General features: G+C 46.7%; 1 protein-coding gene across 4 annotated transcripts in view; it reads left to right on the top strand.

Annotated features, from left to right (window-relative positions):
- The window catches only part of ATE1 (arginyltransferase 1), a 489063-nt gene that overhangs the window by 443135 nt on the left and 18324 nt on the right, over nt 1-27604 (top strand). The gene's annotated exons all lie outside the window — the stretch shown is intronic.

Raw genomic sequence — 27604 nt, 5'->3', positions numbered from 1 at the left:
CCAGGGTGAAGTCAGTTCTGCTCCTATCTGGGGACTTCAGCTGGAAGGCAGGAAATGAAAGGCCTGGAACATTCTTAGCAGATTCCTAAGTTCTCGTTAGAAACCGTAGTTTCTTATACCAGGGGGCACTGGGAGCACCACACACCCTCGTCTGTGCTTCACACTGCCACTAGTACGCAACGTTAGTGTGTCTACAGTATAACTAACTTTGGCATAGTCAAAGATGTTAAGCTGCATCTACACGCTATTGTAGGTTAGATTATTATGTTTGTGTACGCCCTGATGTAGGTAAAGGTGTTATATAGGCGGCACTCCATGTTAGCAGTGTTAGGTATGCTATAGGCACATGCACTGCTGTAGGTTAGGTTGGAGTAGGGTGTGCACAGACATTACTATACATTAGATTGTTATGTAGTATGTGCACATTCATAGACTTCTGTCGAGTAGGTTAGGGTTTTATATAGGCTCTATGTTCTGCTATATATTATGGGGGGGGGTTTGCGACACATTTGCAATGTTTATTCCACCAACTTGTTCCCTGCAATTCTTAGCCTCCACTACTTAGTCAGCCATCTGGAGTTGCCTCATGGTAGGTTGGAGATGGTACGATTCTCCTGAACTTTACTATTGGTCGTCAGAGGTTGCCTTACCTCTCATCCCTCACCCCATCTCGTCTTCTCTGTGCTAAGCATGACGTATCTCTGAATGATTGATTCGGCACATATCTGTCTAGGCAGCATTTGCATGGTCACATGGAGAGGTGAAGATTGGAAGAGTGGCAAAATAGCCTTCAAACAGCCTACTCTTAAATTACCTTGACAACCCCTGTTTTACAATGGCAGAAATGGAAATGACCTATGGCCTTGCCATTCGCCAAAACAGTCCTTTGTGGTTTTGGAAACAGTCTTGGTTAGGTCTTGAAGATCCACCTGGTTGAGCCTACCCCTGCTGGCCTTTTGTTCCTTCCAATATTGTATGCTTTACTATCTGCAGTAGCAAACGCTTTTGATAGAGAAAGAAGAGTGTCTATATATGGAACCCTGCCCATCTGTGGGTGTTTTGGTGCCATCCAACTGTATGACATAGAAGCAGCCCCAATGTGCTTCGTGCTCGGGGCGAAGATGCATGTCTTCATGCCATATTGTACTTGTCACACTTTACGGCATGGCTAGATTTGCTTAATTTCTTAAGGATTCATTGTTGGGCTACTTGTTTCCTTTATGGTTGGTTATTTGCTTGCTCTCTGACTTGTTGAATCTTTGGTTATTTGTTTTCTTCGGACATATCTGTAGCCTGAATTTCTCGTTTCTTGGATTTGTTTTTTGGCAGGCTTGTTAGTTTTCATATGGGTTGGGACGTGGCTAGAATTCTTGTATAATTGGTGTTTATATGTTCTTATTGTCAACTAAGTGTGAGCAGTAATATTTAGGGATTTGTAACATAGATTTTATTTAATTGAACTGTGTACGTCTTTGGGTATATTTCCTATGTGTATGTTGCATATTTTAGTATGTTTTATATTTATATGAATTCTAAGAAAAAGTAATACGAAATGTAATAAAGTGAAAAACTAAAGAATTGAAGTCTTTCCATCTTCAGGCCTGGTTCATAGCTGTGCTTCTTTCTTTCTTTGGGATTACTTCTTAACAGGCTGTAAGTTTCCTTCTGGGTTTGTTCTTGACAGGGTTACAGGTTTTATTCAGATTATTAGTTTACTTCTGGGTTTGTTTTTGACAGGGTTGCTGGTTTTATTCAGATTATTAGTTTACTTCTGGGGTTGTTCTAGAGAGGGTTGCTGGTTTTATTCAGGTCCGGATAGTGACAGGGTTGCCTGATTCCATCAGAGTTGGATATCCATCAGAGCTGGATTTTGTGTTACGTGTTTTGCTTAGGTTTTGTGTCTTACGTTCCTTTGTGGCTGTAGTCACCAAAATATGCAGTATCCCCCCTTCCACGGCCCTGATACTATGCTCCTGTAAAAAGGCCATAGTTACCCCGCTTTCAAAAAAGGGGAGCAAAGAACCGCTCACCCCTACAAACTAATGTCCAGTCTTTGTTGCCACGGTTTTCGAAAATGACAGCAGCAGCAGTGAAAACACAGCTATCTGCCTTCATTGAATCTCCCTCCATTCTTGACCCTTACCAGGTAGGCTTCCATCCCGGGCATGGTACTAAGTCAGTATTTACTGCTACCAAAGATGGCCTTCGCATAACTCTTCCCTGCTGTGCTTGTATTAGTTGGGCATCACTGTGGCATGTGACGCCCTTGCCTTGTTCACTTCTCTAGGCTGGAGGAGGATGGAACAAGAGACACTGCACTTAGGTAAGTTGGTTCCTTTGTCATGTAAAGAAGAGGTTGGATCTATGTCTTCATGTTGCTCAAATTTCCGTGCAATTGAGGGTGGAGGGCTTCAGCAGTCACTACTAATCCCATCTCTCTTTAACAGCTGTATGATTTTGCAAGCCCATTAGATTAGTAATCTGAAGTTATCTTGTTTGGAGGATCTTATCCTTTGTGGTCTGAGTAAACGTAGATTTGTTTCGAAAAACATGGTTGTTTTTTTCCTTTTAGGCTAAGGGCCTACCTTGGAGTTTTTTGCTACATTAATGTCTGTTATGGACTGTTTTCCTTCAGAGTCATTTTGAGTGGGTTGGACGGTATTTGTACAAGACTTTTTTTCTCATTTTGTGAAATAATTAATGCTCTTTCCCCAGTGAAGCAAAGCTAATGCTACTTTGATATGCCCTCTCTGGTACTTTTTCCAGGCTCTATAGATGCTACATTCGTACTTAGTTGACTTGACTGAAATTTATGCATCATTTTTTTTGGGCAGGGTCTAGTATGTTTCATTACACTAATACATATACGAGGACCTATATATATTCGTAGGGTTCAGTTTGTGGTGTAATCAACTACAGGTTATTTCTTTAGTTTCCTAAACTGCAGAAAAATTGCTCTTGAACACTTTCATTTGAGATTTTACAAACTGCTCGGGGTTGGGAAGTTGACCTAGCCAAATGGACCAGGCCTTTGGTTACCAGAGAAGAGTCTTCTGGAAAGGGGACGAGGGATTTCCGTTTTGTTGCCATTGAGTTTTAACTTGTTAAAACACATCCAGGAATTAATGGCAATTAACCAACTCTATAAGTTGGCACCTGTGGCACCTACCCCTTTGTACACGCACAGGATAATTTAAGTGTCATCCGCATGCATATAAAACTTGAAACCAAATTGATCTAGTTGGAACAAGGATACATTTATATATTTTTAAAAAGCAAGAACGCTGATGTCCCATGGATCTTGTAAGTTAGTGCATTTTTGTCATGCTCAGGGTGAGCGATATCAGTAGTAGACCGATAGTGGAGAGGGAGTGTGTGTACAATCCAGGAAAAAGCAAGATCTTGAACACTTTCTCAGTGAATCGCTCTATGCTTATTGTCACCTGTGGCAAAAACTACAGAGTAGAAGACACATGGTAGCGACGCTTCCACAATTAGTGTTCAAGCAAATGTCGTGTTAAGCAGACGATTAAATATTCTGTTCTCATTCCTGGGTTTGAACAGTGCCAGACATTGACCCATGGTACCTTGCGTCACGATTCTGTGACGCTCTTACCATCATTAACCACAGATACCACCCTGCCAGGAAGGAAAAATCTGTTATGTAACATCAGGTCCCTCTCCAAACATACTGCGGAGGTCTGGGACATGATCGTTTCTAATCAACCTGAGCTGTGTTTTTTCACAGAAATATGGCTCAAGCCTCACTGTACTCCTGCCATTACTCTTGCTATTCCAGACAATTATAAAATATTGAGACTGGACCGCCCTTTGAAAACTGGAGGTGGCATTGCTGTGGTGTATAAGGAGGAATTGAGAGCCACGATTTTGGAGGAACTTAGCTCCCCCGACATGGAAATTCTGATTTTCAAAATACAATCAGCTTCGAAAGAGAATTAGAAAGGTGCCTTAGTTTATAGACCACCGGGTCCATATAAACAATTCAGTAATAATTTAGTTGAACTACTTGCCCCATATATTGCTGATAACGATGAGTTCACATTAGTTGGGGACTTCAATGTCCACTGTGAGAAAACGGATTGTAGTGATGCCCATTCATTAATAACCGACCTATCAAGTCTAGGTTTATTGATGAAAAATAGTGGCCCTACTCACCAGGCTGGCCACACTCTAGATCTAGTCTTCTCCAATGTTCAGGCGACATTATGCCCACCCGCTACTCAGGTGAGTTGGACCGATCATTTTATCGTGGAATTTACCACACCTCGTCGAGAACCTAGTCTAACATACTCCAGCACTCTGCCTTGCATTCGTAGACAGTGGCACAAAGTTAACATGTCCACTTTTATGGAAAATTTTACTACTCCTGTCTTTCGGCCTTCGGATGATATTGAAGTAGCTCTCAAGAAATTCGGAGGCGAAATAAAGACAACCATTGATAAAATCGCCCCTTTAAAACTTTTTAAACCTAGGCCAGTACAAAAGCATGCAGTCTGGTTCTCTGCCCATTTACGAACTCTCAAACAAGGAGCCAGGAAACTGGAGAAAAAGTGGAGAACTTCCCATCTCCTTAAAGATAAAGAAAGATACTGGGCTGCCCTATCTTCTTATCATAAAGCAATACGGGGTGCACGGAAAGCACACATTGCTACTCAAATACAGGAGGCTGGGAACTCGCCTAGAGTTCTCTATCAGATAGTGCAGATGCTGGCTAAACCGTCAGCATGTGAAGCCCCTGACATATCATCTCAAAAACTGTGTGACGAAGTTTCCTGTTTTTTTACTGGCAAAATTGATAGAATCTATGATAAGATTTTATGTACAAATCAATCCAGATCCTCCAAGGAGACACTTCCCTCTGATCCCATGAATTCCATCGTGGACACGCAATCCCTGGATAGCTTTCCCCTTATTTCATGTCTAGAAACCTCTGCCCTTTTAAAACGAATTAAGAGTGGAAGTCCAGAGGATGTTATTCCTGCTAAGCTAATGCCTATTTTGGAAGAACACTTAAGTCCACTGGTCACAGAACTAGTAAACCTATCACTCACTTCAGGCACTGTCCCCAAGGAATGGAAGCGAGCACTCGTCAGACCGACTAGGAAAAATACCACCATACCTTGGTCTGACTTGAGTAATTTAAGGCCTATTTCTCTGCTACCTTTCTTGGGGAAAGTTATAGAAAAACATGTTAATAAACACCTGTCCATCCACATTGAACAAGTGCAAGCCCTTGATGAATCCCAATCAGGATTCCGCCCCAGATATAGCACTGAATCCACCTTGCTGTCTGTTACCGATGACCTCCACGCCTACCAGGACAAGGGTTTCTCTGTCATACTTGTTCTATTAGATCTATCGGCAGCGTTCGACACCGTGTCACATTCCATCCTGACTCAACGGTTGTCGAACGCCGGCCTGAAGAACAAAGCCCTAGATTGGATAAGGAGTTTCCTAACAGATCGCACCCAGACAGTCACCATGGGTGCATTTCGCTCAGCGGAATCAGAGATTTCTAAGGGGGTGCCACAAGGCTCATGTTTGAGCCCGACGCTCTTTAATATCTATGTGGCACCCCTGGCAGGAGTGCTGCGTAGATACGGGTTTGTTCCCATATCCTACGCAGATGACACACAGCTCCTGTTTCCTTTTAAAACTCTTTCCGCTGAGGTTAGGAACTCTTTCTCATCTGGTATGGAGGAAGTGGCCAATTGGATGTCTAACAACTATCTCCAATGTAACGTCAGCAAGACGGAAATCATGCTATTTGGGGAAGCTAAGATACTTTGGACCCCTGATTGGTGGCCACCGGAGTTGGGAGCAGTCCCTGAACCCAAACAGGTCGTGAAGAATCTTGGAATTCGACTTGATCACGACCTGTCCTTAAAACAACATGTCACCTACATTTCAGGGATATGCTTCCACACCATTGGTCTACTCTGAAAAATCTTTCCACTCTTACCCAACTCAACAAGAAAGATTCTGGTTCAGGCACTTATCCTGAGCCGGATTGATTATTGTAATGGGTTGTTACTTTCTGTCAACGAAGGGCTATTGGATAAACTGCAGGTTGTGCAGAACACGGCGGCTCGCCTGGTCCTGAATGCCCCCCCAAGAACTGCATCCAAACCCCTTTTTGAGCAACTACACTGGCTTACTGTTAGACAAAGGGCAAAATTCAAGATATGCTGCCTAATCCACAAATGCTTGAATGGACTAGGACCCACCTACCTGGAAAGGAAATTTAGACCATATGTCTCTCTACGGTCCCTTAGATCAAGCAATAACTTTCTCCTTGTGGTGCCGCATATCAAAAAAGTTAGACATGGAGGCAGAGCCCTGTCAACTGTGGGCCCCAAGATGTGGAACAAGCTTCCGTTGGCCCTAAGGTTATGTAAAGAGCATTTAACCTTCCGAAAACAGCTAAAAACTATTCTGTTTAAAAATGAAATCTAATTATCTTCCACTGTGTAGTTGCTAATTTACTGGGCATAAAGCGCAGAGATACTCCTGACGGAGTGATTCTAGCGCTATACAAACTAATAATAAATAAATAACCATTATTTTCAGTCACATTGAGGAATGCAGGAGTTGTGTAATGAACTGCTAGGAGAGTTACTAGGTTCAAAAGAAGATTACTTAATAAGCTGTAAAAATTGCCTCTGCATTGTGATTTCTTTCCTCAACTAAATCTTTACTAGTGAACAAGTTAAGAGCTTCAGATGTCAGAATAATCTTTTGTGTTGAGAGATGGAATCATCGCACCAGGCATTCAAATTGCACTGCACAGGAAATTTGGTGGAATCCATCCAAAGGTGAGAGGCAATCCCCTCCCCCTCCCCCCCCCCAGAATATAGGTGGTGTTCCTTAGAATGGTAGTGCACTGTACAGGCAAGAAGTCACTTGAAGATTTAGAGAACATTCAACAGACAGTAGCTTAAGCATGGAGAACTATAATTTGATAATCGCCATTTGAAGGAACTGTTATGCATGGCTATTTGTTGTCAGTAGGTACCAGAATAATGCAAACAGGACAAGAATGTTCTGTGAGACATAAATTAGTCCTAGAAAGCATATCAAGCATGTTCTTTGAACAGAGAGTACTTTTTGTTTTTGTAACTTCGCTGATTACAATACATTTAGCTGAGTGTAAGGGGGCTTTTTCGGCAGAAGCAGCAAATCCGATTAAAACAAGCACTGGCAAAGCTATTAGGTCTCCCTATTTGGAACTTCGGAATTTTGGCAACGCCTTACAGCATGGCTAAAAGGTTAATAAAAACAAAATGTGTTGTGATATGGCAGCGAGATTTTGTAGACGAGCGGATGAGCATGAGTGCAAAAGCAAGGCAGGTGGAGAAGCACAGATGGGCAAACGCAACATAGAGGGGGCAAGGGAATAGCACATCGCAGAAAGGGCATCATAGAGGAGGGAATAGAAGAATGCGAAGGAGACGGTTGGAAAACACATGCTTAAACAAAAAGCAAAAAGTAGTTAATCGAGCCTGTACGTGCTCACGCTTAAGTGGTGAGCAGATGGGGTGACATACAGTCCTGTATGGAACTCAGGGGAGTGGCTGTCGTGAATCCCAGCCCACACACGACAAATGGTACAGGAGAAGAGCATAACAACGCTGAATAAACTGACAAAAGACACTTAGATGTTGTATCAGCCCCTCTCACCCATATGTCGGTGCCTGGCCAGTACCTACCTGAAGGTGGGAATGTGCCCTTGACTCGCATCCGGCACCTTCTAAGGAACAGTCCACTCTCGACCGACTCACTTGTGGATCTTATACACTCCACTGACACGCCGGGTGGACATGGAAAAGTCAAGGATCAGGCAACCCAGCGCAGAGACAGGGGTGTCTGAGTCGGCGACGACGACTGGGGAAACAGAAGGGCCAGACGCTATGGTACTCGCCATGCAATTGCAATTTGATAAGATACTGGCAGCAATCAGAGATGCCAAATCCACATTCCAGCAGGACATCAGCGCTGTCTCAGCGGTACTGGGGCTGTTGAGAGCAGACCACCACAAGTTAGTGGGCAGGGTGAAGGAAGTGGAGTCGGGGATTGAGGAATTGTGCCCTGCGCAACTGGACCTGACCCGGCATGTCGCAGCATTGACTGATAAAGTGCACACATTGGAATACAGAGGCCAAGATGCACAGGACCACAACCGACTGAATAATGTTTGTGTTGTAGGCCTCCCAGAAGGAAGAGACATTGTGGCCTATCTCAAACATTTGGTTTCGGACTGAGGTCACCTCAAACCACCTGATACCCTTCTTCGCCCTGGAGCGTGTTCAGAGTCCCAGCCAGACCACCAGCCCCTGGCTGGCCACCCCGTCCAGTGGTGGTCTGGCTTCTCCACATTAGAGACAGATATTCTGCTGCAGAGGGCTCGTGTGGAAGGCCCATGCCTCATTGGATGCTGAAAGGTTACACTGTTTCCAGATTACACTGCTGTAGTGCATACTAAGTGAGCTTCTTTTATAGAGATGAAAAAAGCTCTGAGAGAAGGACTGCAGTATTCTCGAATGTTCCCAGCCAAACTTAAGATCCTACTGGACGGTAAAACCCACTAATGTGAGGAACCTCAAGAAGCATGGGATTGCCTGGAGGCTTACAAGAAGGGGTCGACCCCGGTGACCCATCTGCAGGGGGATATGAGAAAATAGACACAGGCCAAGGAAAAGACCTCGAAGGCACAGCAGTAGAAGTGCACTGAGGAAGACAACTAAGACTCAGACTGAGCAGGAGAGAGCTGTGGCACCTCAAGTAGCATCGGAAATTGCTGCACAGATGGGATTGGAATCTGAGAGAGGCTCCCTTTCGACGAAACAATCAACAGATTTAGAAACTGAGTTCAGGACAGTGTGGGGGGCCTCCCTGTGGTGACCCCACAGTCTGTTGATTCGCTGTTTTGATTCACAGATACCAACCGCACGGTGTTGTCTTTTCCCTTGTCTTCTGCTACGCTGCCGTCTGATGGCTAGGCAGGTGCAGGAGACAACCACTGTCACTATCCACCATCTGAGAAACAACTGTGAATGATCCACGATGTTGCACAAGAAAGGTGAGGTAACTGTTTAGTTTTACGTAATGTGGGCAATAGGAATGCAGACTTCCTGTAGATTGTGGTGCCAGTCCTAACTTAACTCCGGAACGCATGCTAAGTGGGGGCCGGAGCGGACACAGGAACACTGGACCGCATTTGCCTTAGCTCTACCACTTGATCCCTTCCAGGAGTCTGGTCAAGCCTTTCTAATGACTTTGTTTGTTGGTTATGATAATTTTGGATGGACAGCCGTTGCTGCTCTGTCCTGAGAATGGGGAGTTCGCTGTTGGGGCATGTGCTATTTTTTGTCTAGGGGGAGGGTACTTGGGGGTGTGGGGGTGGGGGGGGGGGGTGGAACAAAATATGGTGGGCTGGGAGGCGGGACTTTGTGGTTGGCTTGGAAGTGTATGGTCATCAGCAATAACAACAATGACTAAATACCTAATAGAAACCCGGGCCTTACCTGTATGACCGGGAATATCCGGGGGATGGGATCGGCAGGGAAGTGCCACAACATTCATAGATACCTTAGCTACATCGCCATGCTACAGGAGAGCCATCTTACAGGGATAGAGGTGGACCGACTACGTCGTAGATTGCGTGGCCAATTATACGCCACCTTGTTCTCTGCTTATGCGAGGGGGCACTGATGTGGGTCAGAGCTGGGACCCTTTTTGAGCTTATACAATTACTAATTGATAAAGGGGGTCAGGGTGTCCTGGTGAAGGGCAGGTTACTGGGGAAGGAAGTGACCATTTACGTGCCCAACCAGAGCCAGTTGGCATTCTTCCATTCAGTATCCGCTCTTTTGGGGCAATTAGTGTGGGGTTATTTGCTCATGATAGGGGACTTCAATTGCGTCCTTCTCAACCGCTCCACACCCTGCCGGCCCAGAGAGCTAGCTCATAGTCTAGCGACAGGGTTCAGTGAGTGGACACAACGCTGAAAATTGACACCTGTGGCGTACCCAACACGGAATTGAAAGACATTACTCTTATTATTCACACATTTATTCACTCCAAACTAGACTGGACAGATTTCTGTGCTGAGAGGTTGAACTAATGTGCAACATTTACTGAATACGTGGGACGAACCATCTCTGACAACAGTCCCCTACTCCTGGGGTTTAGGCTGATAGTTGATAGTCCGGTAATTCCTATGTTGCGGCTCTGACCAGCGGCACTAGAGGACGCCTGCTTTAGGGGATCATTTCACAACGTCGTCATAGTGTTTCACAGACAATTAAGGCTCAGCATCATCTGCCATGATCGAATGGCAAACCTTCAAGGTTGTTGTCCGGGGCCACTGCATGGGCCAATCTGTAGGGAACCCAATGAAGACTTATGCACACTAGATAATACATTTCACACATTGGACAACAACATGGGAGTAGACCCCGATACCCACGAAGGCTAGTGGAAACAAAAGAATACTACAATACTGTCCTAGAGAGATTAAGATGCCACAACTACAAACACTATGTACCTAAACCCCACAGTGAAGAGGGAAAATCTGGGAGACTATTTGCCCTGAACTGAGAGGTTTCTCATTACAGATCTAACATCCGTTACTGGGGCACACATCTTTTCCCAAGGGACCTTCAATGATGAGCCCGCAAACACTGTGAAGCACTCTATTGCTGCCCTGAGACACTGTCGGAAAGCCTTCTAGATAGGTTCCTGGACTGTCTGACTCTCTCGACACTACCACTCAGGGCTCGCAATACTCTTGGGGGACCAGTGACATCAAGGAAATATGAAATGCTATTAAGGAAATGGCCACTGGCAAGACTCCAGGCCCCAACGGCCTCCTGGTGGAATTTTCCTCCACATTCATGGGATCCCTAGCCCTAAAACTAGAGACCCCTTTATGCTGAATCTATGGAGGCAGGCCGTCTACCAGATTCCACGACCCTCCCCAAGACCAAAGTCTCAGGCACAACCACATAGGCGTTTGCCAGATGTCCATGTTAAACATGGACTTGAAGATCCTAAGTAAAGTGTTGGCCTTTAGACTTCAAAACGTAGCACCTCCCTTAACCTCAGGTGACTGTACCATATCTTTACCACCCAGTAGTACAGGCCATGCCGGAGGCCTTATTTGTGTCTATGTACTTCCCGAAGGCCTTCGACTCAACACGGTGGGACATCCTAGTGAGAGGAAGGATGGGACTGGATGACCGCTGGGTTAAATGGGTTACCCTACTATGTTCTGACCTGAAGGCCCAAGTAAAGACTGGTTCCACGATCTCCACCACAAATGACATATTCAGGGGAACTAGACAGGGCTGCCCGCTATCTCCCTGGCTATTGAGCCCTTGGCAGAACTATTTCGGAAGGAGGCTAGCGGTAACTGTATAACTATAGATGACCATGAGCATATTTTCTTGCTCTATGTAGATGACTTTCTTCTATACTTATCGAAGGGCCCCATTGGCGTACAGGATGGTTCTGGTTCTACTGTTCCTTGAGCAATATGGGGCATAGACCATTGGTGGCACTCCGAACCAGATGGGTTGCGATCTTGGGACAGGAAATCACAGAAAAAGGAATAGGATGTTGGCTTACCCTAAAAAGATCTCACACAATACGAGACTAAAATATATATACAATTTAAATATCTGCACATGACATACCTTACCCCTCATAGACTACAGGTCCTATATGATGAAAAGCCCTGGTAATATTCAACATGTCGGTTTCCCGATGTGGACTTTTGTCATATGACATGGAGGTGCCCCAAACTCCATGTTTTCTGGATTGCAGTTCTTCACAGACTGTCATACTAGGATGCACTCTTCCTTGTACAGTTGGCTCCTGTCTCCTGGGAGGGTTGATAAGATCCAAGTCACATAGAGAAGGGATTAGATTTATAGACCTGGGTCTTGCTTTGGCTAAACGTAGAGTTGCAATGGCATAGAAGTCGGGTAGGGGTCCAGGGCTAGAGACCTGGGTGAGAGACGTTATGACTTTGGCTGAGGCAGAGGAAAGAGTCCTCCACCGAGAAGACGCCAGAGGGGTTCTACGGCAAGACAGAAGTCTTGGTGAGCTGGGAGCACCTGGAAGGAGACACAGACAGAGAACGGTTTACCCGCGCGACTGCGAGGAAAGGGACCGGAGAACTGATTCAGACAAAGAGATAAGTGGGGAGATTTCCCAAGGGGAATATGTGATTCGTGGGTTGGGTTATTCCACACTGTACGCCATGCCATACACAACCTATGCTGACTTGCGCACAGTGCATACTCTGCTGCCTCCCTCCAAAATTGAACTTAGAAGTTTATTCTCTAGACACCACGAGATGCGCTCACTGTGATAATTACCACCTGCCCACAACATCCATGACATATTCCCAATGGACTAGGATACACACACCCCCAGACTCTGTTGATAAACTTTATGTCCGAGGCATATGAGCTGCAGATTACACACTGTGCATAGATGGTGGAGAAGCGTGGCTCAATGGTTAGAGCGGCAGACCCTGATGCAGAGGTCTGGCCCGGGACCAGGGTTCAATTCCCGCCTCGGCGGTTCTTGGACTCAATTTCCCCGGACCTGATCATTCTCGCCTCGGTGCCTAGTCTAATCATGGGTCCCACTCTGTGACCCTGGGCAATATCTTGCTTAATCTCCACAACGGCCCCAGCAGCGCTTGGATGCCTGGCTTCACCTTGGGGGTGCCCAGGAGTGGACATTTCACAGGAAAGCCAGGATGGGTTCCACAGCGGTATGAATACAGCGCTACGAGACCTCTGGGTAGAAGTGCGCTATATAAATACAAACACATTTACATTTAAATTTACATGGCCACCTAGTGTTGGGCCCGGATGTTTGCAGTTTGTTTTTGTAGTAGAAAAGTCTTTGGAAGTCACAAGACAGGTGACTCCTCCTTTGGATCATACTGCGCATGGGCATCGGCTCCATCGCCAGATTGTTTTTTTCCGCCACCGGGCTCAAATGTATTTCCAGCGCTCCGTGTTGGAACCGATTTCCTTCGACGTGCAATCCTCACCAGCTTCCAGAATTTAGTTTCAAACGCGTTTCCATTCAACGCTACTCTTCAACATTGAAGATTTCGATTCCGGTTGTGGACGACGGCCTTTGGGCCTAACTAGGCCTCGACTCCAGCTCATGGAAAGGACGCCATTTAAAAAGTGTGCTCAATGTGGGTCGAAGTTTCCCCACACCGACCTTCATGAGGTGTGTAACCTTTGCCTCTCCCCCGAGCACGAGGCTAGAGACTGTTCTGCTTGTGCCTCCTTCCGCTCCAAGAAGACGATCCGGGACCGAAGAGCTAGGAGAACAATGGCTCGATCTTGAGCTCCGATTCCAGACGACATCTTCGCAGAGGGCGTCAACGTCCCAGAACAACATGGCGTCGACAGCAACTCCGAGGCAGAAGATTCCGAAGTCGAGGACATCATTCCAGCACAGCGGGTCCTAAGTAAGACCGTCGATCTGACCCTTCCTCGACACACCCAAAGAAGGCTCCGGTCACACCTTCACCCTCGGGCTGGGGTGCACACCGAGACACTGCTTCTACTAACCCATCTCGGGCCCGGCTAAGAAGCTAGCTAAGCCTTCCGGCGACTCAGGCTCGAGTCGGCCGGCGCACACCTACCAGCACTGAAAAAGACAACATCACCTACCACGCCGGCATCGAAACAATCAGTGCCGAAGCATACCGCTAGTCCCTCTGCACCGAAACCCTGGTCGGAACCAAGCAAACACGCTTCAGATTCAAAAAGACCATCGGATCCGAAAAATGCACCGGAACCGAGAAAATCATCGGAGCTGAAAAAACCATCGGAGCCGAAAAAGACTCCTGCTTCTCCTGTTAAAGACATTGCCAAAAAACCAAAATAAGCTACTTCAGTGCCAAAACCTCCCTCCGCACCAAAAGATCGGCCTCCTGCAGAGGACTTATTTTACCGAGACCCCGCACAAAAGACTCTGGTTAGAGATCCAATCACTGGTCGATTAACTTTAAGTAAAAAAAAACGACCACTGGATACACCTGCACCGGCTCCTCATCCAAAAAAGGACATGGCTACCTCTCCTCTAAGAGTTCCTTCCCCTTCTCCTCCACCTATGCCATCACCACCTGTGCCCCTACCACAACATTCCCCTACATCCTCTATCATACCAGATGATGACAACAGGAATGATAGCTCTGACGATATAGGGGGTAATTCAGATGATCCATGTATTCCTCCAGGCTCACCTGACCGGTGGGATGATTATTACACCCCAGACATCCCAAATGTCCCTCAGGATGACATATACCCCTCTAGGCCTTCCCCCTCCAGAAGACACTATGGGCTTCAATCAATTAGTACACAGAGCTGCGCAGTATCAAGGGGGGGACATGCATACAGACCCTGTAGATGAAGACTTCCTAATGGATACCTCTGATAATGCACAAAGATCCTCATCCATTGTACCCATGCTTAAAGGAGTGATTAAGCATGCTCCTGAAGTCTTCAAAGACCCAGTTAGAACTCTGGTCATAAACCCACGAAGAGAGAAGAAATATAAAGCCGCCCCTTCGGACCCAGCATATATTAAAGGCCCAGTACCACTAGACTCGCTTGTGGTTTCCAATGCACACAAAAGAGCAAATTCACAAACATCAGGTGAAGCTCCCCCACCAGGTAAAGAGTCTAAGCTCCTTGACGCATCGGGGAAAAGAACTGTGTCTCAAGCAGCAAACATGTGGCGTATGCCAATACACAAGCATTATTGGCAAGATTTGACAGGGCACATTATGACAAATTAGAATCCTTAATGCAGCACCTCCCTGATAAGTACAAAGATAGAGCAAATGAGCTTATCCAAGAAGGGAAAAATATTATAAACACCTCCATTCGTTGTGCACTTGATGCAGCAGACACTGCCTCCAGAGCAGTTAACACCAGTGTTTTGTTGCGTAGACATGCCTGGCTACGCATATCAGGGTTCAAACCTGAAGTCCAAAGTGCTATACTTAATCAACTCTTCAATGAGCAACACTTATTCTGAACCAATGTAGATGTATCCCTTGAAAAGATGAAAAAGGATACAGATACGGCCAAATCTATGGGAGCCCTGCAGTCGTGTATTTTGTAAAAAGATATGGTCTTACTCCTGTGTGGCCTCACCCATTTTCTAATACCTACTCTTAATTTTCCCACTATTTCCTATTGTCCCGCCAACATTTCCTACGAAATCCTACAGTCAGTTGGGTGGAGAGCTGCACCACAGGGGCGGAGAACTCTGTACACAAATGATAGGAGAGGTGAGGTCTCTGGACGCAGATATGTTAATTGCGTTTTGTAGATAAATACTGCTATGGGAGTACTACTTACATAGTTCAAAATGACTTTAGGGAAAAGGGCCCGAGTGTTCTTTATAACCTGTAGTTAGGTGACCCGATGTACATGCAAAAGGTGCACCTCTGTTGTATCAAAGGCAATCCCATCCCTGTCAATCAGTTTTCTCTTAGAGGCAGCCACAAGTCATACAGGAATACCTAGAATACGTCTTCAGCCATCCTGAATTCTCTTGTTTCCACTCAAATTATGTTGCATACTCACAAACCGTATTAGCGCTTCAAAATGAAAAATTATACCATGCCATATATTTAAGGAGCAATTAAGAGGCATCATTAAATACCTATTATCAGTGTACAGTGGGTTTACAGCCCATCTGCTGCTTATCATTGGCTGTTTTTGTAACTCATGTGCCTACATTGCATTCATTAGCTTGTGTGGGCTTTCCTTCATCTTTTTTTTAAAGATATGTTTATTGGCATTTAGTTAATCTCACTTAAAAAAAAATCTGAACGTTTCCATTAATTTCAATCCGTCAAAGGTGTACGGGTACATACCAAATCGAGGTAGTCATAGGTTACACATATCAACATATATGCTTCCCATGTATTTCCTTGAAGTGAATGATTTGTGCGACAAGGTGTTTTCCTGTAGCAACATCTGCTTGCTATGCCCCTTCCATGTGAGTATCAAATTGGTAGGGGAAATGGTCCCGGAGTAGTCCCGTGTTGTGGGTCTCAAATGACTTTGGAGTAAGGCCAAGGGAGGAGGGGGAACTGGGATGAAAAGGAAAATGCTACTTACCAGTATGCATCTGTTCTTGGCATGTAGAGCTGTAGAGTTACACACTGTGCATAGATAGCCACCTAGTGTTGGGCCCGGATGTTTGCAGTTTGTTTTTGTTGTAGAAAAGTCTTTGGAAGTCACAGGACAGGTGACTCCTCCTTTGGATCATACTGCGCATGGGCATCGGCTCCATCCCCAGATTGTTTTTCGCCATTAGGGAAGTGTAGGAGCTGTACAAGAAGTAGTGATGTCCATGTGATTTGTATATAATTAAGATAATTCTGGAACAGATAAAGGCAGCCGGGGAGGCAGGTGGGCGTGTGTAACTCTGCAGCTCTACATGCCAAGAACAGATGCATACTGGTAAGTAGCATTTTCCGTTCGAGGCATATGAGCTGCAGATTACACACTGTGCATAGACTGTATAGCAGTACCCACCTTTAGGGGCGACTACCCGTATCTGTTGCAGTTGTTTGAAACAAGAGTTTTTAGTACAGCCTGGCCCACAGCGGCTTGTTGTTTAGTTTGCACATCTACACAATAGTGTTTTGTGAATGTGTGCGGTGTAGACCATGTAGCTGCTTTGCATATATCATCTAGGGGAATGTTCCCTAAGAATGCCATTGAAGCACCTATTTTCCTTGTAGAATGGGCTTTTGGAGGAATAATTAACGTACGTTTGGCTTTCTGGTAACATATTTGTATGCATTTAACAATCCACCTAGCTATCCCTGATTTTGATATGGGGTTGCCTTTATGTGGTGGGGAAAAATACACAAAAAGTTGTTTAGTTTTACGGAAAGTTTGTGTCCTTTCGTTGTAGTACAGTAATGCTCTTTTGACATCTAAGGTGTGCAGAGCTCTTTCTGCGACTGTTTGTGGCTGTGAGAAAAATACGGGCAGCTCAACAGATTGATTTAGATGGATAGGTGAAACGACTTTTGGAAGGAATTTTGGATTAGTACGTGGAACCACTTTGTTATGATGCATTTGCAGAAAAGGTTCTTGAATGGTAAACGCCTGTAGTTCACTAACTCTTCTGAGAGAAGTAATAAATAGTACACTAACTCTTCTGAGAGAAGTAATAGCTACTAGGAATGCTACTTTCCAAGTTAGGAATTGCAATTCACATTTATGTAACAGTTCAAAGGGAGGTCCCATTAACCGTGTGAGAACAATGTTTAAGTTTCACACTGGTGATGGTGGCGTTCTGGGAGGGATTATTTTTTTGAGTCCTTCCATGAAAGCTTTTATAGCAGGTACTCTAAAAACAGATAGATGTTGTCTATTTTGTAAATATGCTGCAATGGCAGCAAGGTTTAGTCTGATAGACATGTAGGCTAAATTACACTTTTGAAGGTGTAATAGGTATCCTATGATGTGTTGAATAGACACATCTAAAGGATTTTTGTGGTTGTTTTGACAATATATCACAAACCGTTTCCACTAAGCAGCATAACATGCTCTTGTAGTGGGACGTCTAGCTTCTTTAATAACGTTCATACATTCTGAGGGAAGGTTGAGGTAACCAAACTCTATGACTTCAGGAGCCAGATCGCTAGGTTGAGCTGAGCTGGGTCCGGGTGTCTGATCTCTCCATGGTTCTATGTTAATAGGCGTGGAGATAGGCTTAGTTTCTGGTGTGGTACCACAGATAGTTGCAGCAGCGTGGTGTACCACGGTTGTCTGGCCCAAGTTGGAGCAACTAGAATGAGTGTTAGAGAATGTTGCTGTAGCTTGCGTACCACTAACGGAAGTAGTTGGAGAGGAGGAAAAGCGTACGCAAATTGTCCTGACCAGTTCATCCATATCGCATTGCTTTTGGACAGCGGGTGTGGATATCTAGCTGCGAAGTTTGGGCATTTTGCATTTTCGTGGGTGGCGAAGAGGTCTGTCTGAGGTCGTCCCCACATTTGAAAGAACGGTTGAATAACTTGCGGATGAAGTTCCCACTCCTGGATCTGCTGTGTCTGACGACTTAGCAGATCTGCCATCGTGTTTGGTACTCCTGGAACGTGTTGGGCTAAGAGGAAGATCTTTAGTGGTATAGCCCCTCTCCATATCTGCTGTGCTAACTGAGAGAGCTGCAGAGAGTGTGTTCCCCCTTGTTTGTTTATGTAGTACATGGCTGTCATATTGTCTGTGCGGACTAAGACAGCTTTGCCTGATACTTGTTTTTGGAATGCTTTTAGGGCTAGAACAACAGCTAGTAACTCCAAGTGGTTGATGTGGAGTACCTTTTGTTGCGGTGTCCACCTGCCTTGCATGGTGTGATGCAGTAGGTGAGCTCCCCAGCGGGAGAGCGATGCGTCCGCTGTCATGATTATTTGAGGAACTGGCTCTAGAAACGGTCGGCCCTTTGAAAGGTTTTTGGTGCTCCACCATTGCAGAGAGCGATGAGTCCGACTGTCTACCAACACTAGGTCTGTTAATTGACCACGAGCCTGGTTCCATTGGCGTGCTAGGCACTCTTGAAGTGGACGCATTTGCAGTCTTGCGTGAGGTACTATAAATATGCAAGATGCCATCATTCCTATGAGCTGCATGAACACTCGAGCTGGAAGCGAGTGTTGTAGTTTGATTCTTGTTAGGAGAGTTTGTACACTTGTTATCCTGGCTGGAGAGGGATAGGCTAGTGTTAGCTGGGTGTTTATTGTAGCGCCGAGATATTGTTGTATGTGTGAAGGTTGCAGATATGACTTGTTGTGGAGCAGTTGAATCGTAGCGTGAGTGTGTTGTACACACTTGCGGTATGAGCTGGCTTTTATGAGCCAGTCGTCTAGGTATGGGAAGACGTGAAAATGCTGTCTTCTTAAGTTTGCTGTTACCACTGCTAGGCATTTGGTAAACACCCTTGGTGCTGTTGTGACTCCGAATGGGAGCACTTTGAACTAGTAGTGCTGCCCGTCCAGCACAAATCTGAGATATTTTCTGTGCGCTGTGTGGATAGGAATGTGAAAGTAGGCGTCCTTGAGATCTAGAGTGACAAGGAAGTCGTTTTGTAACAGGAGAGGAAGGACTTGTTGGAGTGTGACCATATGAAAATAATCCGACTGTATGTAAATGTTTAGAGGTCTGAGGTCTAGAATAGGTCTTAGAGATCCGTCCTTCTTTGGGATTAAGAAATATAGGGAGTATACTCCTTTGTTTTGCTGATGCATTGGGACTATTTATATTGTATTTTTGTGCAGGAGGGATATCACTTCCTGCCTGAGCAGTGACAAATGTTCCTGTGATATTGGACGCTGCCTGGGTGGTATGTTTGGGGGGGTGGATGTTAGTTCTAGACAGTAACCTGACTGAATTATTTGAAGCACCCACCTGTCTGATGTGATGTTTTCCCAGGCTGGTAAGTGTTGTTGTAGTCTTACCCTGACAGGAGTGGAATGGGGCGGGGGAAGGGGAGGAGAGTCATTGGGCAAGGGTAGAGGCAGAGCGGGAGTTTGTTTTTACCTCTGCCCTTATTGTTGTTACCTCTGTAACCACTTGGGTTCAACTAATAATCACACCACTCTATGATCATTCATTCACACTCACATCTGTGATCCTGAATTATACCATCCAAAAGTATAATGGTTACCAATACAATACCCCTTAAACATAAACAAACCTGAAATTACTATTTATCACAATGTGTAAGTTTATTTAAATCCAATATCGATAAAAGCATTAAAAACAATTGATGCAATAATACATTAAACATAAAAAAATACGCAATCGTAAAACGGGAGAGAGACTGAAAAACCCGTGTTGTTTGGCCTAACACATCGGGTGTGTCAATTCATGGGAATCTTTACATGGAGGTCAGAGTCCTATAATTCCATTCTGACGAATTGTTCCGTGAATTTAACTTAAAAAAGTTGCGCCGACGCGTTTCGGTGTTTTGCTCTATACGCACCACCTTTGTCAAGACTAATTTTTCCGTAATGTCTCTTTCTCAATCAACATATCGATTAAAATTGATCTTGTCTCAAGCCAACCACCATCTGTATAAAGTTTAGCACGAGTTCACCCGTAGATGGGGCACAATTATGCTATTCTTGGCATAGGTTGATGCTTTCCTCTATCTGGTTTGTAAGGTTGCAGGTCTATAAGCCGCCGGACCTGAGATAAATCTTAAGGTGCCTCTTAAGATGATTCTTGCTATTCTGTAGCACCTCTTAAATCTCTAAGCGCCACTTCGTCTAATGGTCTCTTCTTATATACACAAAATCCCCATTTACGGAGGACCCTGAAATCTCGGTTGGGCGGTGGGCTGAACGGCTTCTGTTATTTCCAAAGGATGGTTTTTACTTTGAGGCCACACAGGAGTAAGACCATATCTTTTTACAAAATACACTTCTTTCTGATAGAGATTTTTGTATTTTTTAAACAACTCTTTTTATTGAAGGATCACCATACAACCGCAGCACTCCAAGCCCTGGAGGCACTGCAATCAAGTCAGTTCGTCATCAATTACGATCCGTAAAACATATAGCTATAGCCCCAAACTCCTACCCCACCCTCCAACCACCCATCTCCCCCTTACCTTAACTCCCACCCCTCCCCCAGGTCCCCCCCACACAGTGTCCCCTTGTCTCCGTACCATGTAAAATCAGAAAACACATTTTAAAACTCCGTGTGCCATAACGCCCCTCGGCACCATCACACTGGCCCCTCATTATCTCTAAGTATTGCCTGCGGTTCCAGCCAAATCCCCCGGTAGTCTGCCCACCGTTTCCATATTTTGTAGTGTTTCTTGGGGCATCCTCTGGCTTCATATATGGGCCGCTCCAGTCCCATACAAAAGTCCAAGCCCTGCTTCCATACTGTCACTCTGGGAGCCCGAGAATCCTTCCAGGCTTTAGCTATGTCCCTCTTCGCAACCGTAAGGCCCAGCAACAACAAATGTCTCTTATAAATATTGCCCCCACCCCTTCAAGGACATGAAGAAGCCCCAATTTGGGGGTGCGTGGAAGTTCCCAATCCAGCACCTCTGACAGGCAATCCCAAACACCAGCCCACCATTGCATCAATCTGTCACAGCTCCACACCGTGTGCAGGAAAGTGCCAACTGCTTGACCACATCTCAAGCATTCGGGGGACGCAATCAACCCTGCCTTCCACAGTCTCTCTCTGGTCTAATAGGCCCTATGCAGGTATTTGAATTGGATAAAGCGTAGGCGTACCGCGATAGCCGCTCCCCTCGGGGCCTCAAGAACTTCCCGCCAATCTTCTTCCTCTAGATCTCCCACCTCCCCTGCCCAAACCTCCCGCCTGATAGAGAATTTTAACCGCAGATTTCTCTCCTTAGAATATTTCCAATCGTCAGACTGGATCCAGAAAATTTTGAGCAGTACCTCTATGTGCCGGTAGGTGGCGTAGATTGGGTCCACGTCGCAAGTGACGTGTGTGGTGCCTATATAGGCACCACCCTGCCGCGCTGGCATCAGTTTCTTTCTATAGATCCAGAGAGCTATCTTTTTCGACCGGTTAGTCAAAAATGTATTTTTAAGGTTTCTGCTCCTAGTGTCGGAGGGATATGTTCCCTAAATACCCATGGGATTTTAACCATGTCAGAAATGTCGGAGACAGATGTCTGTCTCTGACCCACACTTAGTTTGCCTGAGGTCGAGCCACAACTCCAAGGCCTGTGCCGACTACAAGTCGATTTACCCAAAAATAATTTACAAATGGGCAATGAAGCTCTTGGCACAGCAGAAGACAGTTATGTGCAGATCTCAGGCCTGATCCCGAGAGAGATCTCCTGCGCAGGCATGGACAATCGCCATCCCACTCTTAAGTTGTTGAAGTGGGGTAAGTCAAAGAAGTAAAAGAATAAGAAGTCAAAGTGCTTTATGGCCTCTCCTAGGTAGCGCCGTGCTTTCAGGCCCAGCTCTCCACCAGCGGAGGCAGTGGCTGGGTCCACTCCATGCTTTCCCAAGTTCCCTGGAGATAGATCTACGCCTGCCCTTCTCAAGGACTTCTGTGTTGCCATACACTCCATCTTTAAGCGACCGGCTCCCTCTGGTGGGCCTTTGGGCGCCCTGGAGCTAAGAGGTGTCTCTGTTGGGTTACCACCAGTGGATTCACGCCTGACACCAGCCGGGCCCTCTGGATCTGCCCCCAGATCTGAACTGATACCGGCACCAACACCTGCACTAGTCCCAGTCCACTCTGTGCCATATTCAGCACCACTGACGCCATTTGGGGAGGACCCTTCTGTCCTCTCGGACTCGGAGGCGTTGCTGCCTCGACATCGCTCGATGGTGACACCGGCGCCTCCCATGCTGCGCCACCTGCCCTAAACGTGCCAACCTTGGACAGCCCCACCTTTCCATGGTAATGTGCAGAGCAGCAGAGGTCCTTAACCTACTGCTGCCCTCTATCAAGCTCAATACCCAATTCTTGATGTAGGTGCTTCAGCCGGGGGTCAGCTCTCACCGTCGACACGAGTCGTAGACGATCGCCGTCGAGATCACCAACTCGAGGAGAAAGATCGCCGTCGAGATCACGTCGTGGACGTTCAACGTCGAGACCTCGTTCGACGCCAATGGTTACCCAGACAACGTCGACGCCGAAGCTCTTGACGTCGAGAGACGAGGTCCCAGGGGTTGTAGAGTCACCGAGGCGATCGGATCCTGGGTCCAGAGTATCATCAGGGTACCGGCCAATATCTCCTGGGCTACATATTGTGGAGATCTCTCCAGAAGTCTCCCCCAAATCTGCGGAGGGGAAAACCCGCAGTTTGTCGACCTCGCCATCCACAGGGTGCTGGGTCTAGCGGTCGCAGTAGTCCGGGCTCGGATTACTCCCGCTCGTACTCGCCATCTGGTCCAAGGAAAAGTACTCCAGCCAGACCATCAAAGTCTCCTCCTCGTAGGCCAAGATCTCCTGCCAAGCCAAAATCTCCTGCCAGTGCACAAACACCTCCCAGGCCAAGAACACCCGCGAGGCCAAGATCACCTTCTAGACATCGGTCTAGATCTAGGGGCCGGCACAGCCGTCATCGCGACAGGCCCCATAAGAGAAGGCGCACAAGATCTTTTACGTGGTCTTCGTCTACGGTCCGGGACTATTCTCCCACCTTCTCCTCCACACCACCTTCACGAGTGTCGCCAATAGATGACATCTCTACTTTTACTGATGTTCTGGGTAGGGGGGCAAGGAAACTTAACATTTCTTTGCATACCCCCGTGGTTCCACCATCTATCATCTTCGATACCCTGCATAACCGGACAGCTCCTAGACCTTTGCTACCTTTGGTGCCCGGATTCCTGGAACCGGCAATGGCCACCTTTCTTACTCTTGCGATGGTGGGTTCGGTGCCCTCCAGAATCGCCAAGAAGTACAAGGCTCCAGCGGAGGACCCCTTGTTCCTCAGGACTGATCCACCAACTGATTCAGTCATCGTGGCGGCTGCCATGAAATCTCATTCTGCTTCCACCTCATCCTCGGTACCCCCAGAAAAGAATAGTAAGCAGATGGACTCGTATGGGAGGAGGATGTGCAGCACTTCAGCGTCATTCATGAAGGTTGCCAGTGCCTCTTCTCTTCTCGGACGATACGATAGATCTCTCTGGGAATCTCTAACTCGTTTCACAGAGAAGCTTCCCAAAAAGACCGTCAGGACTTCATCGAGATACTACAGGAGGGAGGGCTCATAGCCAACCAAGTAATCAGTGCGGCAACGGATGCTTTCGACCTTGCAGCTCATGGTTACTCCCATGGAGTCTGCTCACGACGCTCGGCTTGGCTACGCCTTACAGGCCTCAAGCCTGATGCCCAAAAGAAGATACTAAACCTTCCCTTCAACGGCTCATCTCTGTTTGGGTCTCACGCCGATGATGAGATGACTAAAATGAAGGCGGAGATGGACACGGTTAAAGCTGTGGGGTTGGAGAAACGCAAGGAGTTCAAGAAGCACTTCCGTCAGGGCGACATGCGGTCTTACCAACAGAGGGTTCAAACCCCTCAGTGGTGATCCCAAACACAGCAAAGGTCTCAGTTCCAGCAGAGACGCCCTGGTAGAGGCAGAGGAAATAACAACAAGCAACAGTCCACCTCCATGCAGCCTCCCAAACCTTGAGTCATTGCTTCCTCCTCGACTGTTCGCCACTCTGGTGGGAGGGAGTGTAACTTGCCACCTGGAAGAGTGGAAATCCATAACAAAGGACAAATGGGTGCTGAGTATTGTGCAGCATGGTTACTTGCTGAGGTTCAAGTCACCTCCTCCGCAAGTGTCCCCTCAACTCAAGCACTTTTCTCGACTTCAAAGTCAGCTGTTGAAGGACGAAGTTTCTACCCTTCTCATGAAAAAGGCCATAGAGGAGGTCCCTCCCATGCGAAGAAATCAAGGAGTATACTCCCGCTACTTTCTAGTCCAAAAACGAGGAGTAGCCAAAGAGTACAGACCTATCCTCGACCTACGTCTGCTGAACAGGTTCATCAAAAAAGAGAAATTTCGTATGCTAGCCCTGCACCAGATCTTTCCACACCTTCACCAGGGAGACTGGATGTGTGCCATCGACCTGCAGGACTCATACTTTCGTATACCTGTCTCAGTAAAGCACCAGAAATTCCTCAGGTTTCAGATAGACCGTCATCACTACCAGTATCGAGTGCTTCCGTTTGGCCTTAAATCCGCCCCACGGACATTCTCCAAGTGCAGGCGGAAGATCTTCATCTATCCCTATCTAGAACGACTGGCTTCTGAAAAGCTCCACTTCTGTTCTGCTTCAGTGCCATCTATCGTACTGTCTCAACCTGATGCATTCCTTGGGGTTGCAGGTCAACTACAAGAAGTCAGTACTCAACCCCACCCAAAGAATGTACTACCTGGGCTCCTCCTTGGACTCCGCATAGGCAAGCGTGTGTCCTTCGGAGGAGAGGTTGTCATCCATGCTTCTAAAGTGTTGCATCCTGCTAGGCACTCAAAGTCCCACAGCCAGACAAGTCTCGTCTCTTCTGGGATCGATGGCCTCGTGCATCTACATCGTGCCCAATGCATGCCTTCACATGAGGCCTCTGCAGTAGGCCCTAGAGGACCAATGGTCTCAGAGATCAGGACCCTGGAAGGATCCGGTCTCTCTCAACCAAAGTGCCAGCGACTCCATCAGATGGTGGATGAAACGCTCGCATCTTCTGCGGGGAGTCCCGTTCCATCAAATGCCTCCATCGCAGACAGTGGTCACGGATGCCTCGCACGGCTGGGGTGCTCATATGGACCAGCTTCAAGTTCAAGGTCTCTGGTCCGAAGTGGAAAGGGGCTAACACATCAACTTCTTGGAGCTCCGGGCTGTCTACCTGGCCCTCAAGTCCCTATACCCGTCTCTACGCACCAGCCACATTCAAGTTCAGAAAGACAACACGACAACAGTGTTCTATCTGAACAAGAAGGGAGGCACACGGTCACGAGTTCTGTCTCTAGAAGCTCAAGCCATTTGGCACTGGCTTCTGGCGAGAGGCCTCTCCATCGTGGCAGTTCACTTACCAGGAATCCTGAATGTTCAGGCGGACGGCCTAAGCAGAGACTTCAAAGAAGCTTACGACTGGGTGCTCAACGAAGAGGTCACGCAAGAGGTGTTTCGGCAATGGGGAGTACCAGACATAGATTTGTTCGCAGACGTGGCAAATGCAAAATGCCCCGTCTTCGCGTCCAGATTTCCACAACAGGGATCACGAGGGAATGCTCTTTTGATCAACTGGTCTCACATTGCTGTACGCCTTTTCTCCCCTGCCTCTGATCCCGGTGGTGATACAGATGTTCTACAGGACCAACACCAGAATGATCCTGATAGCGCCGGAGTGGCCACGCCAGTGGTGGTACCCGGATCTCCTACAGCTGTCGGAAGTCCCTCATTGGAGACTGCCCTGCCGCCCAGACTTGCTGACCAAGGACAAGGGGAAGGAGTTTCACCCCAACCTTCCTTCCCTTCGCTTGATGGCATGGCTCCTGAGGTCGTCCAATATGGCCACCCAGACCTTTTAGCTGATTGCATGAACATTCTTAAAGAGGCGAAGAGGCCCTCCACTAGAAAGTCTTATGCTTTCAAATGGAAGAGATTTTACATTTGGCATCTAGACAACTCTCTCGATCCTATCCACGGTCAGGAGCAGGTGATTCTACCCTACTTGTTACATTTGGCACGGTCAGGCCTGAAGTGGTCAGGGTTCACTTAGCGCAATCACAGCTTACAGGAAGTCTCCTTCTCAGACTTCATTCTTCCTTATACCTGTGGTCAAAGATTTCCTAGAGGGGCTCAAGAAAGTGTTTCCACCAGTGAGGTCCCCCTCTACTCCCTGGGAGCTTAACATTGTTCTTACAAAATTGATGGGTGCTCCCTTCAAGCCTATCCATAAGGCTTCTTTGCAGCACTTGACCTGGAAAGCTGCTTTTGTGGTAGCCATCACCTCTGCCCGTAGGGTGAGAGAGATCCAGGTCCTATGTTGCAAGGAACCTTACACTGTATTTCATGCCAATAGGGTGGTACTGAGGACGCACCCAGGCTTTTTGCCTAAGGTGGTCTCGGATTTCGATATTAATCAGTCCATTACTCTGCCTACCTTTTTTCCTCAACCAACCACTCCTCCGGAGAGGACTCTACACTCTCTTGATCTCTGGAGGGTTCTGAAGTTTTACCTAGCTAAGACTCTTCCACTTAGGAAATCTGACCGGCTTTTTGTTAATTATGGGTCAACTAATACCAGTCTGTCAGCCTCAAAAAGATCTATCTCACGATGGATCGTCTCCTGTAAAGCGCTGTCCTACCAATTAGCTAACAGAGCTTTACTGGGCAAACCTCATGCACACTCTACCAGAGGGAAAGCTTCTACTACAGCCCTCCTTTGTAACATTCCTATCTCTGAAATTTGTAAGGCCGCTACATGGCATTCTGCACATACCTTTACTCGCCATTATTGCCTAGATTCAGATGCACAGGCCGATGCCCAAGTGGGACAGGCCTCTTTAAGGAATCTGTTTGCATAACTGCATTTTAAAGAAGATGTTAATTCTTGTTTTTTGCTGTATACTTGTTTGCTCGTCCGCAAGACTTTGGGTATGGGCTTGCTAATCTATTCATAGATTAGGACTATTGATGAGTATCCCCTGGATGAGAAGGATTAGTTACTTACCTGTAATCCTAGTTCTCATCCAGGGGTATACTCACCAAAGTCATAAGCTCCCACCCACCTCCCCGGACGAGCATTACTGCATTATATAATGTTTACGGATTTACTCAGGTGATACCTCACCTCCAAAAAGAACTGACCTCACTGCCACCTGTGGTGCATCATGGGAGCAGGGGTTCGCCTGCAGGGCCTTAAAGGCACGGTACCCCTACTCTAATGCCTTAAAGGCAAGGTGTCAGTTGTCTTTGTTTTCTATATACTGTACTGCAGCCTACTGGCAAATGCCTGCAATTACAGGTTTTTCTATGGCAATA

This window comes from Lissotriton helveticus, chromosome 5_1, assembly GCF_964261635.1.
Source record: "Lissotriton helveticus chromosome 5_1, aLisHel1.1, whole genome shotgun sequence".
Taxonomy (NCBI): domain Eukaryota; kingdom Metazoa; phylum Chordata; class Amphibia; order Caudata; family Salamandridae; genus Lissotriton; species Lissotriton helveticus.
The sequence above is the reverse complement of the archived record's forward strand: the minus strand, read 5'-3'. Positions and strand labels throughout refer to the sequence as shown.